Raw genomic sequence first — 19,462 nt, 5'->3', positions numbered from 1 at the left:
AGAACAATGACCCACCTTCCAAATTGAAACACACTACTATCATTTAATTCTGAGACTACACTTCCAATTCATTGTAAGTAAATTGATATTAATACAAAAAGGTCATCTATACAGTTTTGATCATGACATAAGTTTGTTGGAGTAAGGTATCTTGGTTCAACTTCCAATATTCACCATATCTTCCACAAAGGCCCTAGAGCAACCCAAGACCACCCAAGCACTAATGTATTGCCAAAAAATGACATAAGGATGCATGTTTTTAGGTCTCAAAAGCACTTTTCAGACTTCCCTAGCAAATACTGCTATATAATTTTGAGCATGTAATGTGACTATAACAACAATATTAATTATATGATTCTTAACCTGATGTTGTTCAAAGGGCCTCAAATAGCAGGGATTAATTACCAAAAAGTAGGATGATAGAATGAACTTGGAAGGAACGGCCCACTTTAAAACTGAAAAGGAAAATGTTTATAAAAGAGAACTATTATATTACTGTTGATGTTGTCTATAAAATCACTGGCACTCAGGGACTTCCAAGGCATCCATAAGACAACCCCAACCATACCTAGGACATGGGGACATCCCCAAAAAGATTCCCAAAGTCCCGAAATTTCCGAGACATTTTCTGTAAACTTTGAGAAAAGGACAATGTGGAAACGTCCCCAAGCCGTCTCCGGACGGGGGGTTTTTAAGGGCCGAGACGCGTCACCATAACACAGCTTTAAGCTTTAGATAACAAAGCAGAAAATATCACGTGCTACAGACACTAAAACATCCCTTGACATGAACAATGAGTAAATCTTATTTACATCCTTAAGTTATGAGCGCCGTATGCTTCTGAATTTAACTCGTATGTTTTAATATCAATGTTTTGGATCACATTATAAAGTTGATCTAAATATTTGACAGAGTTCTAGTATGGACTGTTGAAATATTGTGTCTCTCATCCTCGAAGCTTGCTGACAATATATGGAGAATCTACCAAAAATTAATACAGCTTCTGTCATTTGCACCATTGTTGTAGAAAGCCGAACTGTATTTACATCGAATGTATATATTTGAAGTACCTATACAAAATTGATATTGCTCTCAATGAATAATATGAGAATAATCATCAATATTTGCAAGGATGTAAGCAACCTCCAAGCACAGATTTGATTGATTAAGCATGCTCAGATGATTTCTGATTACCTGTAGTAAATACTAAAACCAATCCTACTTCACTGTGCTTCGATGGCATGGCCTCAGTAATCTTTCTCCACTCTCTGTTTTGGAAAGACATATCAGAAGAACCCCAAGTTCAGATTGGTTAAGAAATCGAGTGTCCTGATTTGGATGGCGCATTGGTGCAAAGTAATAAAATTTAAATCTTTTCCAGTCGTCTGAATTTTCTGTGATAATCTACTCCAAGGAAATGCTGTATGAACTTGACCATCATTTTTTATTCTTCGGAGATAAGAATGTATCATCCAGAAGTATCTGTCCAACGACAGTATAGATTTCAAATGATCTCACTGAATTTTGATGTCACGACACATCTAAGGTCACTCCTTACCCTATGATAATAATAATGATGAATATCACCTTAGTTTTAATAAACAACTGACTAGAAGGGCGAATTTTGACTTCCCTGTTGCCTGCTTGAACAATAAATGATAAATATAATTCCTGCCTCATTAGAGGCGAAATTCCCATTGTAGACTATGCAATTAAAGACTTCCTCGTTGTCTTAAAGCCATTCCACCTCAAGTGGCAGTTGATGACTCAAACTCAATTTACTTAATTACAATGTTTTGTTTTCAGCTGATCTCTCCGAAAGATTGACTGACAGTGATCACAAAGCCTCAAGCTTTTCTGATGTTTAAAAGCTGATAATTAACCATCACTCGTCAACATATACAAAGAAATGAAGAGTTACTAGTCTGACACAGATTAGCAATGTTTAGAATCTATTCCACATCATGTAACGCAAAGTTTGGGTTAGGTGTATACCCTGCCTCCTTCATTAGCCTAGTTAATTTCTCTATCATTGCATAAATCTCCTCTGTTTGTGGGTGCGATCGGTCTCCTATGACAAAAGAATGGACCTTGTTCTTGACTTCAATCCAGCTAATTGCAGGGTCCTTCTTAACCCCTCTATCTTTCATCAGCATCCTCACCTTTGCTACATCATTCCACCTACCAGCTTCAGCATAGATGTTTGATAATATCACATATGTTGAAGGGTGTTGCTCTCCCAATTCAAAAATCTTTTCAGCTGCACGCTGACCTAGCTCTGAGTTTGCATGGATTCTGCAGGCAGCAAGTAATGCCTTCCACAAACCAGCATTAGGTTCCAGTGGCATTTTTTCAATAAACTCCTCTGCTTCAACCAGGTACCCAGAACGACCAAGAAGATCAACCACACAAGCATAGTGCTCTACCCTTGGTACAATACCATAATCTTGAAACATGGAATGAAAGTAGTATTGTCCTTCGCACACTAAACCAGCATGGCTGCAAGCAGACAGGACACAAAGGAAAGTAACATAATTAGGCTTCAATCCTACCTTTTTCATCTGTTCGAAAAGATTAAGAGTCTTCTTTCCTTCCCCATGTTGGGCATGCCCTGCAATCATTGCATTCCATGTGACAACATTTCGTTCAGTAACTCTATCAAAAACTCGTCTTGCATCTTCCATGGCACCACATTTTGCATACATAGTAGTAAGTGCGTTGCCAACAAAAACATCTAATTTAAACACTGTTTTGATGATAAGTGCATGGATATGCCTTCCCTTTTCTAATGCTGCTAGGTTTCCACAAGCGCTGAGAATAGCGGAGAAGGTGCTCTGATTAGGACAATTACCCCCGCATCGCATTTGTACAAAGAGCTTCACTGCCTCTTCATTATGTCCATTCTGAGCATACCCTGCAATCATTGCATTCCATGACACCACATTCCGTTCGGTCATTCTCCAAAACAACTCACTAGCCTTGTCAACTCTCTCGCTCCTCACATATCCTGTAACCATTGCAGTCGAAGCCACAACCGTCCGGTCAGGTAATTCGTCAAACACCTTGTGTGCATCCTCTATACTTCCACATTTCGCGTACATATCAACAAACACACTTCCCACAACAGCATTGCTCTCAAAACCAATCTTCACTACATATCCATGCACCTGCTTGCCTTCCTTCAACGCTTCCAATTTCGCACATGCATTCACCACACTGCCAAATGTAAACTGGTTTGGCCTCACACCACACACCACCATGTCCCTGAAAAACCTCACAGCGTCTTCTTCTTGCCCATTCTGAGAATACCCTCCAATCATGGCAGACCATGTCACGATATCTCGTTCAGGCATTTCGTCAAACACGTGCCGCGCATCTTCAATTTTTCTACATTTCCCATACATAACCACAAGTTTATTACCAACATTTACATCCATCTCAAAACCAGTTCTGATCAAATGCATATGAACTATCTTCCCTTCTCTCAGTGCCTTCATGTTAATACAAGTTGTCAACAGAGAAAGATAGGTATTACTATCCGCTTTGTCCATAGAATATAGCATTTTCAAAACCCCTTTTAGGGTTTCTTTATTACAAAGATTGCTACTTCTCTGGTTTTCAGCAAGTATATGCATTTTTACACATTGATTTCTTGATGGATTTTTTATTAGCATATTCACGGATGTAAACGTCACTTGTTTTAATTTATTCAAAGTTTTCATGAATGCTAAAACAATAATAGCAGAAGAAGTTCAGCATGGCACAGAAGAGAAATGATTGCTAGTGATCAACTGATTTTGTCGTGTGTTATTACAATACATTCAGAGGCATGTTTCAGTGGTTGAAAATTGCTCGAACAGTGCATCTATAAAATTAGACTGAGGATACATGCAAATTTAGTACGACGGTACGGATTCATGGGACAGAGAGGTCATTTAAGCGACCGAGATCGGATCTTTCCTAAGGTCTACATTTGTTTGGTGGGAATCAATGTCTTCCGGGAGATAAAGTACTTCTCACTTTCTCATATATTAGGGCCGTTTGGTTGTTGGAATAGGAATAGGAAATTAGGGATTTGTTTTGTATTCGTTGTTTCGTGGGTTGAATCAAAATTAGGAATAGGAATACATATTTTCATTTTGCCTTTAAAATGAGCATACATCTATTCCAAAAAATACTTGTAATTGGAATGGCTATTCTTATTCCGATTTTTACTTTATCAAATTGTATAGTTTTGTTAGTGTCAAATTTCGTAGTGAACATTTCGACATTCCTGACAAGTTACGTAGTGACCACCTTTCTCATCTAGAAGCTTGCATTGGTTGGATTTCCTTTCATTGTGTTGGTGATAATCCAAGGAATGGTGTATAGACAAACATTAAGAGAACTGACCTATAAAATGCACACAAAGTACAAAGTGGTAGGCAACATTGCAGAGAAAGCGATGTCATCCATCGAGACGGTCTTCTCGTTGGGCATGGCCAAATTCTTTATGACACTCAAGGAATGATGAAATTGGGTCTAAAACATGAACTAGCGAAGGGCGTGGCAATAGGAAGCAATGGCCTCTCTTTTGCAATTTGGGCATTCTCCTCCTTTGAAATGACCTCCTCATCATGTACCATGGAGTTTCTAGTGGGGCGATCTTCACCACCGGTGCTTGTACCATTCTATCTCCATCATGTTGAAATGCAAATGGGAGCATCGATGTGCAGATTTGATTTCCCTTCCAATCGAGTGAAATTTTTTGAGGCTCGGATCACAAATTCTAGAATAACAAAGAGAACAAATTCCTATATAAGAATTACAACTGTAGAATAGACATTATAGAATAGCTATTCTCAAATACCAATTCCTATCCCGAAAACCAAATGGACCCTTATATATTTTATATACATTGCTAAAAAAGAATGACGCTATTCTCCAAACATAATTAACACCATTCTATATGTCTATATGAAAAATTACATGTCAGGAATGGTCTCAAAATACATTGAGCTATGTGGATCAGTCTTTTAGAAATAGTGTAAACTAGTAATCACATCTTAGTATGCAATAGGCATGTCGTATAGATATGGAAGGTCAATTAAATATTTGACCTCTTATTAGTCTTTATTTTGGTCTTCTTTATATCTATTTATCTTTATCGATCAATCTGAACATCTATATCTCTTACTTATTGTGTCTCCATTTGTATCTCTCTAGATCTCTTTTTATCTTCACCTCTTGATCTATTTCTATCTCTATCCATTTTTCTTTCAGCCTCTCACTTTATATTCATCTCTATCACTAGCTTCTCCTCCCACCTCCATGCTCTCTCTCTCTCTCTCTCTCTCTCTCTCTCTCTCTCTCTCTCTCTCTCTCTCTCTCTCTCTCTCTCATTTATTTATATCTTGCATCCCAGTTCTCTCACTCTATCTCTCCCTCTCCACTTCATATCCCACTTATTTTTAATCTCCATCTCTGATCCCCTCTCACTCATACATACATACATCCCTCTCATCTATATATCCCTACTCTATGTATTGGATTATGTGTATGTGAAATAGTAGGTAGATATGTTATCGTTAGATAGCATGAGTGTGAAGCTTTACGATGTTTTCTATGATTTCTTACTATAAAGAAGGAAGACACGTCTAAGTAACTAAAACAATATATAATCTGCATCTATGTAAGTAATTGATGGATTTATCAATAGGATTGTGACTAACTACATACATGAAAATGTGAACAATCTCTTAACCCAAATTTTCTTACCAAGCCTTCAAAAGAGATTCTCACATCTGCCTCATCTTTAGTATTTGGAAATTAAGATAAGATGCAAATATATTAGAGGAATAAGATGTTCATATGAACTGCATAAGAAGAAGCAACAATTAGAGGCACGGATCATAACACTTGAATAAAGCCTTAAGGAAATAAAAGAGGAATACTTGTAATGTTACTGATGAGAAAAGTAAGGTCTTGATGTGTGACACAACAAATTTTACCAATGTGATGATCATAAGAGAGTTGGACCTAAATATAGAGGTTATTTTCCTATAAAATCATAACCCTAATGCATATGGAGCTACCCATGTCTTTCAATTCTATGGTGGGGAATTTTCACAAGGTTTCACTAAAGGAGCAATACAATATCATGTGGGTTCATATTGGTAGGTTTAAAATGTACAATAAATGATACAATGTATTTCTTGGGGAGTGGGGTTTTTTGGGGTGGAGGGTGGGAGTTTAGATAGGAAAATGGGTGTAGTTGGGTATTGAAACAAGGTTATAAGAAAAGGATTTTGGAGCAAAATTTTATGGAAATAGGAGGATTCTTTAGTATGGTTTTAATAAATGTACTACATGATCATTTAGGATTACTAATTAAGTTCCGCAGAGAGACTTTTCCTTTAGATATTTCACTCCACTTTGATCTACTAAATTTAGGTTTGGAAAATCAAAATAAAGAAAGAGAAATAGTAACAAATGTTCCTAATCCTAAAAAAATTATAAAATTGCTTGAAAATGTTTGTATTAAACATTGTGTATTGGATGGACTAAAGTTAGAGATAATTTACTATTAGAGATATTGTATGGAACAATGTACATATAGTCTACCTCTCACTATGTAGTCATCTCTATCTCTATCTTTGATGCAGTGCAAGGCAGGAGAATCCCCAAAGGACATGTCCTATCTCCTAGAAAATAATCACACAGCGGAAACACAATTCAAGATATAAAATCTGATACCAAAGTCAACTCTTTATTCATAAATTAACTAATTAAATGCAATGTGCCGAGTTGTAAAGCCTTCCTAGTTACAACCAATTACAAAGCAAGTAATAGTTCTACAAGATCCCTCAAGATCCAAACCAAACCCTAGCTAGTCTAGAATCAAACTTTGGTAGAAACCTCGAAGGAAGATCTAAACTTGTGCTCACAAGCCCACCAAGCAATCTCCTTGTTTTCCAAGTTGCAACTACTAATTCTTCTCAAACTTCGCTCCTCTTCCGCATCTTCTTCTCAAAGTTGGATGATTATGACGTAAGACTCCACACGACCCCTTATACCCAACTAAGCCACAAGTTGGCCTAGCAAGGTACAAATTAAATTAACCCTTACATTAAATACATGTTGAGCCACAAGTCAGCCTCCAACAGATATTAAATATCAAAATACCTTAAAAGGCTTACAACACTCATTAAATACATATAGAAAAAATAACCAAGACCCAAATAGGTCCACACAAATTACCTCAATTGGTCCATATCACAGTCTTATGCAACATGCATTAAATTCTCCAACTCAATCAAGAAAATCTACAAGAACTCCATCCCACAAGCCATATTATTGAGTGTTATCAAAAACCACAAGCATCATTGAGCTCTCTTAAGCATTTTTGAGTTCCACAGGAGTTGAACAACCAACACATGTTGAGCACCATAGTGAGTGTCGAGAAACATAGTATATGCTAAGAAAATCTTCAATGACCAATCCCCCTTCACTGACTGAGCACCTTGGCCAACACTACACACAGTAACAACCAAGCACCACTCCTTTGATGATCGAGTCCTTAAGGCTAAATCTCTCCAACATGCAGGATTGCTAACAACCCTAGAATGCTCTTGCATTAATCTTCCTCTCAACTCTCCATATCTAGATGCATATCCCTCCCATTATTCATCCATCTCTCTCAATCACCCCCTTTCCATACATTTAAGAATGGACATCCCTATTTTTCTTCCCTCTATCTCTATTTGTATTTTATTCTCTCTCTCTCTCTCTCTCTCTCTCTCTCTCTCTCTCTCTCTCTCTCTCTATCTATCTATATATCACTCATTCTTTATTCTTTATATATGTATAGCTTTCATCCCCATAATCTCCCTTTATTTCTCTTTGTCCTCTCCATATCTCTCTTGTTCTCAATCTCGTCTTTCAAACCTCTCTCTATCTCATTTCTCTCCTCTATATCCATATATATTCCCTGTATTTCCTTCTATCTATCTCCATCCCTCTTTATCCATATATATCTCCCTCTCTACCTATCTATATATTACTTTCTATTTTCATCTTTATCTTTACTTTTCCCCCTCTATCATTCTATCTTCTTTATATATTTCATTACAACTCTCTCCATTTATTGCTTACTCTCATCTCCATATCCCTCTTCTTCTCAATCTCCATCCACATACATCTCTTTGTGGCCTTTCTCTTTCTCTTCCCTTTGCAAATCTCTTTTTTACTATCTCCATCCCCCTCCCCCCCCCCCCCATCCATATTCATCTTCTTTACAATCTCTCTCTCTCTCTCTCTCTCTCTCTCTCTCTCTCTCTCTCTCTCTCTCATCTCCCTCTATTTCTCTCTTTGTCTCTGCCTAAAATATATATATATATATATATATATATATATATATATATATATATATATATTCCAATTATAACATATCAAACAATTATATATTTAAATTAAAAAATACTTGTTATTGAAAATTGTGTGTGTGTGTGTGTGTGTGTGTGTGTGTGTGTGTATCTATACATATACATATACATACACATACACATACACATACACACACACACACACACACACACACACACACACACACACACACACACACACATATGTATGTATGTATGTATGTACATATGTGTGTGTGTGTGTGTGTGTGTGTGTGTGTGTGTGTGTGTGTATCATTCATTATAATATAATTGGAAAAGGTATTTTTAAATTGAAAATTATTTTTCATTAAGACAAGAATTAATTCAACCTACTTTATTCAATAAATTTCTATTTAAAATTTTAATTAGTTTTGATTTTTTTACAAATATTATAAAAGACATAAATGTTATATTTTAAATTTCATAAATTTATTGTAAATTTAATTAAAGAAGAATATATTTTATTTGTGTATTTTCAAGTAAAATTAAAAAATATGTATTATAAAAGTTTGGATGTGAAATTGATTTGAATTCAAAAATTATTTATAATTAAAAAGATAATATAATCCAACTCTGTAATTATATTAACAATTAATAACGATGCATATACATGGTTTCATATATTGATATTTATTTATTTATTTTAGTCACATTAAGCTATATTTTAATTCAATTCAACTCTTCTAATCCTTTTGATTAGATTTAATTTTATTATAAAAAATACAAAACTATTTAGTATTGAAGATATTTTGACGAAGGAGTTTTATTTGCATTATGGACAATATTACAAACAATGAAAGAATCACTAAGTGTGAACCAAATAAAAGATTCTAATTTTGAATATCAATTTTTTAGCATACCTCGTACTCAGGCAAGGCCAACAGAAATTGGCATACAAGAATAGTTTGTTCTATATTTGTTGTGTTAAACTACAAGGGGCTATCGATGCATTTATATTGTGTCTGGGCGATAGACTTGAGTCAGTTGCAAACTAATAATGGGTCAGTAATGTTGTTGTTTCTTTTCTTTCTCACATTGGTAACAATGTCAATTTATGAAACAATCTAATTCATCCATACCCCCCTTACTCTCTCTTCCCCCCTCCCTTCTAAACATATTTCCTCTATATATTTATCTCCCTCTCTCACCTCATCTATCAACACTATGACACAAACTTGGCAGATTACATCCCTCTCTCTCTAACAGGGGCAAAAATATACTTATTATTTATCATTTTATACTATACATAGTAATAGAAAATAGATATATTATAATATAAACTAAATAGTTTAATATCATAATATACATAAATAATAATATTAAAGTATTTATATTATATTTATATGTATCTTAGATTAATCTTAACAATAATTTTAGCCATTATAATAAATCTTAATAGTAATCATGTCCCTAACCCTAATCTTAACACTAGAACAATGATGGAAACCCTAAGCCCAACTATTATTTCAACATTAACATTATCTTCATCATAACCTTAAGCTCTAAGCTTAGTCATAATGCAAACCTAAACATGGTGTAAAATATGACCCTATAAAAAATCTAAACCATATCTTACCCTAACCCTAATCCTAACCTCTTCCATAGCCATATGCCAAACTCTTGATCTAACCATTCTATAATGTCTAACTTAATTTAGAATTATTTTAGTTTTTAATGTTATTTCGCTACTACACTACATTTGAGGCTGATTTTTTATGGAAAAATATTGCTATTGCAACATAAAACCATCACATGATCAACAATTGGAAGCGTTGAATCTAGTCTGTCACTTGCGCGATGAAAATTCTAATTATCGCACAGCTGTCACAATTATGACAACAAAAGCCATCATAGATCACATCTTTGATGCCCATACAATGTGACAAATTGTCTGTTGCAGAAAAAAGATATTGTCGATATTACGATCGTAAACTGTCACACAAGAGCGATGACATCTTGTCAAAAATCCCATCAGTCGACGTTGATCTATGATGGTGTTTCAATGGTGTTGCTTTATGTGTGACAAAATGGCTTCACAAACTTGTGACACCACTTTGTCCAAAACTATGTTGGTTGCCTTTATATACGACGGTATGCATGATGACATTTCTATAAGAGCAATGGTAAGGTGTCACAATATTTAGACGCCATCTTTCTAGGAAGTCCATTGGTCGGAGTTGCAATATCACAAATTTTTTGACAATATTACTATAAGAGCGATGAAAAAGTGTCGCAAGGTGCGATGATGAGTTATTAGAAAGTCTGTTGTTGTACTAAGTGTCTAATGTTTTTCTATTGCAATTACAATGACCTTTGCATGGTCTTTGATAGGATCGTCTCTTTCTTGAAGATCACCTTCAAGACACAAAGCTCCAGTACAATACAGATAGCTCTCTGACATTAGTCTTTGATCCCCACCTACAATGGCCATAATTTGACAATCATAAGAGTCATATGGTCTCTTCTGTAAGTTAAAAATCGAAGCAAAAATTATAAACATGAGTTCATACTCATTGCTGTAATTTTTTACTTACAAAAGATGAGTGAAGAATATTCTTGTGATTGTCAAATTCTAGCCATTGCGGGGGGGATCAAAGACTAACACCAAAGAGCTATTCCTATCACACTCAAGAAAGGTGTGTTGACCATGATATTCAAGAAGACAATGACCCTATCAAATCTCATAATGCATAACCTGAATTATGTCCATTTTTGCAAAAACCACAACTACAACCACATATTACAAATGATAGAAACTCAATCACATACTAATTGATTGCATAGCTATAGAGAAAAAGGAATGGTCTATTGACAAATGAGAAATAAGTAATATCCATCTTTGGCAGGAAAAAATGATAATCATAGGAGGATCCAGTCAATGTTTCTATATACAACCATCAAAGAAAATCATTCACGTACAAGATATTGACAATAACATCAATCAAAGACTTAACATAACTTAATAAAGACTTAACTTAAAAGTCTAATGGTGTAGTCTCTTAGAAATTTCATCTCATGAATGACATTAAAATCCTTCTAATACAAGGAATCTTTCAATCAAAAATTAAAATTAAAAATTGTAAGAATCTTGTTGATATGAGTTATTTTTAATTTAAGAAATTGGCATGAGTGTCAGCCTCTATTGTTTCTTAAAGAAACTAACAATAAAGGATTATTTGGATTGCCTGCTAAAATTCTTTGAAGTTATATTTATTATTAATTTTATAATTTGATTTCTATATGTTTTACTCTAAACTCTCTAATATAATCTTAATAGGTTGCTAGTTCATCTGTATTTGAGAGGAAATGGAGCACATACTCCATTCCCTTAATAAAATGCAACTAACTACACTCAAAAAAGGTAGAGGACTCTATGTGTATGCATTCTAACTTGTGGCTTCTTGCAACACAAATAAAGTGACTACAAGGAATTGGGACTTCGAGCCAAAGCATATTTACTTGGATGCTTCTACTTCGCACTTTGTTGCACTTGATAGTGAGCCAACTAATGAGCAAGGGGGGGAGGGGGGGAGGGTTCCTCAAGTGAATAAAACTAGAGTTCCATGCTCTAAAATGTATAAAAATTAGATAATATAACTATTTGTGTATATATCATTCTTGGAAGACCTTGGCAATACTTGATAAGAACCCTACATGATGGATACACAAATAGATAAATGGTACATAAGGATGGTAAAAAAAAAGAGTTGAAACCACTTCCTTGTGACAATGAAAAATATGGAACTCTTTGGGGAAAAGATGATAAAAGAGGATACATACTAGAAGAAAGTACTACAGTGAGGCACTTTTGACAATCCTAAAAAAGGAGAAATTGAAGACTTATAATATATATGGGTAGAAAACATCAAATGCCCTATTGGGAAGAAGAAAAATGTCAACCAAGACAAGAAGTTGTAGCAAGGGAAAAATGAGATGAAGATAGATGGAAAAAAGATGAGGAGAAACATCATGAAAACTTGTTCTAAGAGAAGGCGTACATTTTCTCTTTTTAACTTTTTTGTGACTAGAGGTATAAATGATGTTGGAGCACAAAGGTAAAGTCCCTCTAGAAGGTTTCATGGCACTAGGAGCTGACCATTGAACTATTGGGAAAATTATTTTTTCATCCTTGGATATGGTGCAAGGGCACCCAAATAACCAATAGGACCTTGGAGCAATTATGAAGGAAAAGAAGGCACTTGGAAGACACAAAGCATCAATTATGATCTTTTAAGGCCAACAATGGCTCTTGGGTGTAATGAACAAAATGTATTGTCAAAATCTCTGAATGGTCCTATAAGGACCATTGGACATAAAAGTTATTATAGGTAGGATCATGGGGGAAAGGGGGTAAAATGCCCTCAAATGACGTAGTGGACTTATTAGGAGTCAAAATACCATATATTTGAAAGTTAATATTAGTTAAAATTGAAAATAAGCAAGTTAGAAAATTTAATTTTAACACCCAATGGTTAGTTCATAGTTTGGGTGGTTAACTTGTTTTAGGCATTGTTAGGAATTTCTAATCACCAAAATTGATTGGAATTGGTTGAAGGAGTCATATTTTTTGTTATAAAGCATGTGCAAGGCATGAAGAATGTATTTACAAGTGTGGATGATCATTTTGTATTCAAGCTATGGTGAATTTCCTTAATAAAAGCAAGCAATTTTTGCAAACACTTGGTGTATGTGTTGATTGCTTGATTTTTTAGAGTATGAATTAAAATTTTATGATAAATAAGTAACTATTTCCTACTTGCATCCATTGGTACATGGTATAGAAGCAAACTTTTTTTTTTCAACAATCTAGTACTAATAAAGTTCAAGAATTTACTTCATTTCTAATAGTTTATTGGTAATCTTATGGGTTTGATGGTCATTTCACAATTTGTTAAACTTTATTCCTATGAAATGAACATCCTTGGATGTATATAAGTCCCTACTAAAATTTATATGCAGATATAAGTTGAGAAGAGTTGGTGTTCACCACATCTAATGTCTATAAAAGACATGAATATGCTTTTGGTATGTTATAGCAATAGAAAAACTACCTAAAGGAGGGTCCTATTTTATGTTTCAAATAGTTAGATGATTTCCATGGGATTCTATTCGAATTTTTTTTAGCTTTCGAATCTTTGGGATTCAATTGATTGAAGAAGCCCTAGTTTTAGGAGGGTTTAGTGAGGGTTTGAAGCCAAATTTGGGGCTTTCATAGAAAATGAGTGACTAGGTCCAAATTTATTATGATATCTTTTATTAGGGAAATTTTAAGACTCTATTTGAAGGTTGCAGGGATTGGGGGCAATGATTTCACACTCTTTCTTTGGAAAAGTGGCCTATTTGAGGCCTTAAAATTGGAAGATTTCCATTTTGGAGGGTTTGCTCCAAAACACCTTGGAGTAAGCCTTGGATATTTTAAACTATAAATAAAAAGGTATTTGAAAGTAATAATTATTTTTGTATAATATTGAGAAAATAATTTATTATAGTTGTTGGAGGTCTGACTAGGCAAATATGCCTAATGGGCAGGGGTATTTGTGTTGGCTTAATAGATGAGCACTTGGAACTAGGAGAACTATTTATTTGGATTTATTATAAGGTATTAATAATTCAAGAACACTTAGAGGTCATGGAGAAAGATAAACTGTAGGTTTAGGTTATTAGAGCCTTATACATTGTGGAGCATTTGGGAATAAGCCAACATTTGGGTGCAATGTTCAAAAATTAACATCATCTTCCTTGAAGCTTCCCTCGACCACACTATCCTATGTATCATTAAGAGTGAAGACTTTTTATTGCTATTATGTGTATCTCATTTTTGCAAGATGAATACTTATTGTAAAAGGGTGTGGGTGAGCCTCCCAACTAAATGTAAATTTTGTCTATGATACTTGTTGGAAGGAATATTAGATGTGAAAGTTGTTTTGGTAAAAGAATTATGATTATAATTATTGCTTCTAGAAGTTTTAGGAGAATCTCTACTTGTAGATTGTAGAAGATGAATCTGATATGTTCTATTTTATACTTGATAGATGGTATAGTTACAGATTTAAGACATGGAAGTTGTCTTGTACAAATATTTGAAAGCTTAGATATTCATTAATAAAGAGTAAAAATAAAATAAATATGAATGATGACAGTATTTTTTTTAAGGTCTCATCTTCAAAGTTAGCTAATATGAATGATTATTTAAAATGTAATTTATATGCAATAAAAGGATAAAGTTAATGCACTTCCTGTTGTGGAATACTACATTAGACTGTATTATAGATTTTAGCAAAAAGTTAAACTTGACTTAAATAAAATAGTCATTCTACTTACAAAAATGAAATGAAATATGGATTACATTAATATTCTAAGTACTTAGACCTATAGCACTTAAACAATAGTTTCATATTCAGAAGAAAAAAAATAGGTGTGTTTTGGTTCTCTAGTTTTGGGTATTATACTAGGGTAGTTGGTGAGAAGGTATGTTGAGTGGGTGCAAGTAGATGATGTAGGTTTACAAGTCATAGGCTAAGGTGAGGGTAATGCTAAATGGTAATGTCAACCAAGGTGAAAATTTATTTCATTAAACTCTTCAACTTATTTGCTATGTGCCAAACCCTCTAGTAGGTCTCTATAATGTGTAATATTCATTTCAATTAGGCAATCAAGGGATTATGTATGAGTGTGAATTTTAGAGCAACAACATGTCAGATTAAAAATGGAGGAAAGAGGAGAGAATCTAGAAGCACCTAAATAGAAGCAACCTCAAAATTAATTGTTGTTCACTATGAAATATAATTGGCTGGAAAATGTTCTTTCCCTTTTAAGACGTCAACTATTATTTAACTCTTACATTACGTAAAGAAGATTCAAAATATGGAGAAAATATCTAACCTAAGCTAAAAAATTGGAGTGTGAGCTAACTAGAAGAAAAAATACATTGATGAAGCAAAATGAAAAATACATGAAGAGATGGCCCAATTATGTATATACCTAAAATATATAAGGCCCACTATTGAAGTGCAAAATGTGTAGAAAGAGGACTGCTAGAAGTATGTATTTTTATACACCTGCAATAACAAAATGATTGGTCAAAAATGAGTTTGGGAGGGAAAATGCATCTTATTGTTTGCAACTTGGAGCAACATTTTGAAAGGAAAAAATTAACTTATGCTTTCACTTGAAAACCACCTAGTTTTGATCGTAAGACATGATGGTGCTCTCTTTGTGTCCTATTTATGCCCTCACATTGTTCTCCAACCTTCATTGATGACCCTTGTTGTGTTAATACAGAGATAACCATTACAAAGTGCAAACAAATATCTAAGACTATTGGAATCACAAAAAAATAAAAATTGTTTAGAATGAATACTACCAACCAAAAGATTCTAGCATATTCAATAAAATCAATAATGATCATAGTACCTTGTAATGATGTCAATTGAAGCTAGAGGAATTTCAACAATAATTTCACCAATAGTGACATCATACACAAATGCATGCACCCGATGTCCTTTGTAATCTTTGTGTACTTGCAATAATTAGTGGAAAGTGTTTAGGTCCATTTGAGACTCTAGATAAGGAACAACCTTATTGAGCTTCACTTTATTTCAAGAATACTTTAGTATTCTCTACTAAATAGGGCCAACCACATGAAGGTGGAAGCTCATTTGGCCCACCCCCACACCTAAAATCAATTTAAATTCCCCTTTAACATGACCTAACATCATTAATTCATTCTTTCATCCATTAGTAAAATCTAACATTCATTAATTATGACATGATAACATTCATTAACACATAAGATTCATTAACACACAATAATCATCAACATTCATTAACACATTATATAATTCATGGATATTCATTACCACATAATTAAGTCCACTAAGACATAAAAATTAGTCATTATCAATTAAGTTTCACATTAAATAACAATCATTTTTTGTTCTTCTTTGAGGCTTTTTTAGCATGGCGCATGTAATCTCAAGAGGAACATCTATGTCATCAAATTCGTGTCCCCCCTTAACATTATTTTCACACTTTCCTTGTGATCTATGTTGTACATGCCTAGTCCTTTTCTCATGATGCAAAGGGGAATCCTCTGCAATAACAAATTAAAGGGTTAAATTAATAACATTTTATTATGATTGTTACAAGTATTTGAGTACTTTAAAGAGCATAATTGTGGTGCTCTTTACTTGATCTAGCCACATCATATTTCCTATCACCCTCAACCTTAACATGTTCATCATTAACAGTGGCATCTGTGTCCTCTACAGCTGTAATAAAAAATGTTGCATTAATCCAAAAATGACCCAAAACAATTAAATTTGTATTAGTACACCAATTGAAATTTAAGATGTTTACTTGTATTAATATATAAAAAATCAAATACTAGATGCATACCTCAACCACTATGATGCACATCCAAACCAAAAACTTCACCATGTTTGGGTGGTGTACCAAGATTGCCACCAAACTGCATTCCAATATCATGCACATTGTTATTATTGTTTTCTTACTTAAAACAAATATACTCAATTTATGGTGTAATTTAACATAAATACAATGATTGTTAAAGTATTCAATTTCAAATACCATGATGGATCCATCAATAGAATATTGCACACTCATTTGAGCTTATAACCTTTGAGCCACTATTCCATAGCCATGTTTGTAGGGTAATTTCTTGTCCTCTTCTAGGAGTTTTCTTTTGGACTCCGTGCCCTGCATTTTTGTTTGGTATCATGAAGTTTAATTACATTGTTTCATCAAAACTGAATTGATTACAATTTATAAATATTTGCATTTTTTTTTCATTTACTAATACTTACTACTCATGCAACAAGTTTTGAATTATAACCACTAGAGTAGAGCTTGTGTTACCCGTGCCTTTATTTTCTTGCATATGTTTCCCTTGATGTGTCAGGCAATCTATGAAATTTTTGAAATATGTTAGATCATATAAACACAAACATTCTTAATAGTATCACATAACTTCTTTCATTGGATGGTAGTTCACATCCTTTATGTCTTTCAAATTTCTCTACCCAATCCAACTTAATATTCTCCCACTCTAAAAAAAGGATGCAGGGGGGCTCATAATTAGGGTTCTTTTCTAATGTAACCCTTTAGTAGTCTCTAATATACCTCAAACTTTACCCTTCTTTCTTAAGTAGCCTAATTCTCCAAAACACACAAGGTCCAAAATAGTTTATCATACTCTTAATGAGAGCCTCCTTCAAGTGTTGAGTTTGGACTTGCCACCTTTTAAGAATAATTTTTTGTTAGATTCATATATAAATGGATCAAAATAAAACTATTCTAGCAATGATATGACTTTAAAAAAATGGGATGGGGAACTTTAGATTGGATAGAATGTACCACCCTTTACATATGCTGGGCTTGAATATACGCAACAACTCATCCTTAAAATTTTCATAGAAAAAATTATTCCCTACAAAATAATCATGGCATCAATAGATATTTCCCTTCTTTCTCAAGTATCCTAATTATGAGTATAAGATTGTAATAAAGGACCTATGTTTAAAGTACTTGGAACCTAGGAAACCCTCAAGGGAAGTCCATCCTCGTTACTCAAGAGCAAGATGCAATCCTCCATCATTCTTATAAATTTAAAATGGGTACATCTAGGAAATTCCTCCTCATTTTGTGTGCCATCTCCTGCTGCATAAAATGAATCCAATTTTTAAAAATTCGTCCAAGAAAGAATATACAGATCAAGTGAAATATACACATGAAAATTGAGAGAGGAAAAGAAGAATCTACATACTCATTGGTGGTGCAGTAGTTTCTATAGCCATGCTGTGTGTTTCTATCATAGTATTTAGACATAGTAGTCATTAATACATCTAGAATTCTATTCCTTGTTATAGGCGATGTCAACATAGGATCATTAGCAGATGTTGAAGAATGAGACTATTGTAGCATAAAAAGGCATGGACAAGATTGTTAGAGCATAAAAAATGTATATTTTGAGAAAAAACAAGTGGAGGATAGAACATGTCATTTACTAGAACCACCTAAAGCACCCTCATCTAGGGCATGCAGTACATCTCTAGTAAAAAAAACCTATAAAAGTAACACATCCATAATTTAGTTAATGACATAAATAAAAGAGCATAACATATAAATCATTATTGATCTCTTTTTATAATTAAAAATTACATTAATACTTGACAACTTTTAGCTAGCTACATCAATTCAATCCCTCTCCTCATTGATTAAGGAATTTTAGATTGTTGAGATCCCAATCATTGTAATTCTAATGAAATTTTACAGAGGGTCTTTCAAACTACAACCATAGGATTAGGGGTTGATGCAAAATTAATAGCGAATAGGTCCTCCTCTATGGACTCCTCCTCAAGGACTCCATGTTCCTTTCTATTACTCTAATTAGTACAAGTATTTATAAGAACAAGATTATTAGCACTGAATTTAAAATTACTCCAAAACAATAGAAAAGAAAAAATCATAATAAAAAATAACAATGACTTTTACCTATCGAGAAGTAGAAGTGCCATGAGGATCATCATCATGTCTATGTGGTTGTCTATCCATAATTTAGTCGGCCTATATTTCAACAAAAGACTCATTAAGACATGTTAAAATAAATCTAATTAGTAGTAACCTATATAAGTAGAAATGTTGGAAAAAAAAACTTAATAATTTAATGGTGTATTAGAGTCAATGATTAGGGGTTGATTTAAATAGTGCATAACATGTACCATGCTGACCATGATAGTGGATTTGTTTGTATATGTGTGATTCAAATTGTAATTGATAAGCAACTCTTCCCCTACACATATTGATTTTATTGCACATACAAATATGTGATTTTTTTTGTGCGCCTCAAATATGCAATTGGGTTTCTTAATAGTTGACATAGGTCATGTACTATTTATAACACCTACAATATTTCCTAATGATTTTGTCCTTCTTGTCAATGATAATAGCTACTCTTTTACTTTGTGCATTCTCTTTCTATTGTATATAATTTGTTGAAAGTGCCTACCTACACATACTTT

The 19,462-nt window shown here is 33.7% G+C and overlaps 1 pseudogene across 1 annotated transcript; it reads right to left on the bottom strand.

Moving 5' to 3' along the window:
- Positions 1–835: 835 nt before the first annotated feature.
- LOC149578123 (pentatricopeptide repeat-containing protein At2g13600 pseudogene) lies at positions 836–3,987 on the bottom strand (annotated as a pseudogene). Its single transcript, XR_016355502.1, has one exon. The product of XR_016355502.1 is annotated as a pentatricopeptide repeat-containing protein At2g13600 pseudogene (transcript).
- Positions 3,988–19,462: the final 15,475 nt, after the last annotated feature.

Source organism: Cupressus sempervirens, chromosome 1 (genome assembly GCF_028749045.1).
Source record: "Cupressus sempervirens isolate cs-2001-9-10 chromosome 1, ASM2874904v1, whole genome shotgun sequence".
In the NCBI taxonomy this organism is placed as follows: Eukaryota; Viridiplantae; Streptophyta; class Pinopsida; order Cupressales; family Cupressaceae; genus Cupressus; species Cupressus sempervirens.
Note: the sequence above shows the minus strand (reverse complement) of the source record. Positions and strands in the feature narration are given on the sequence as shown.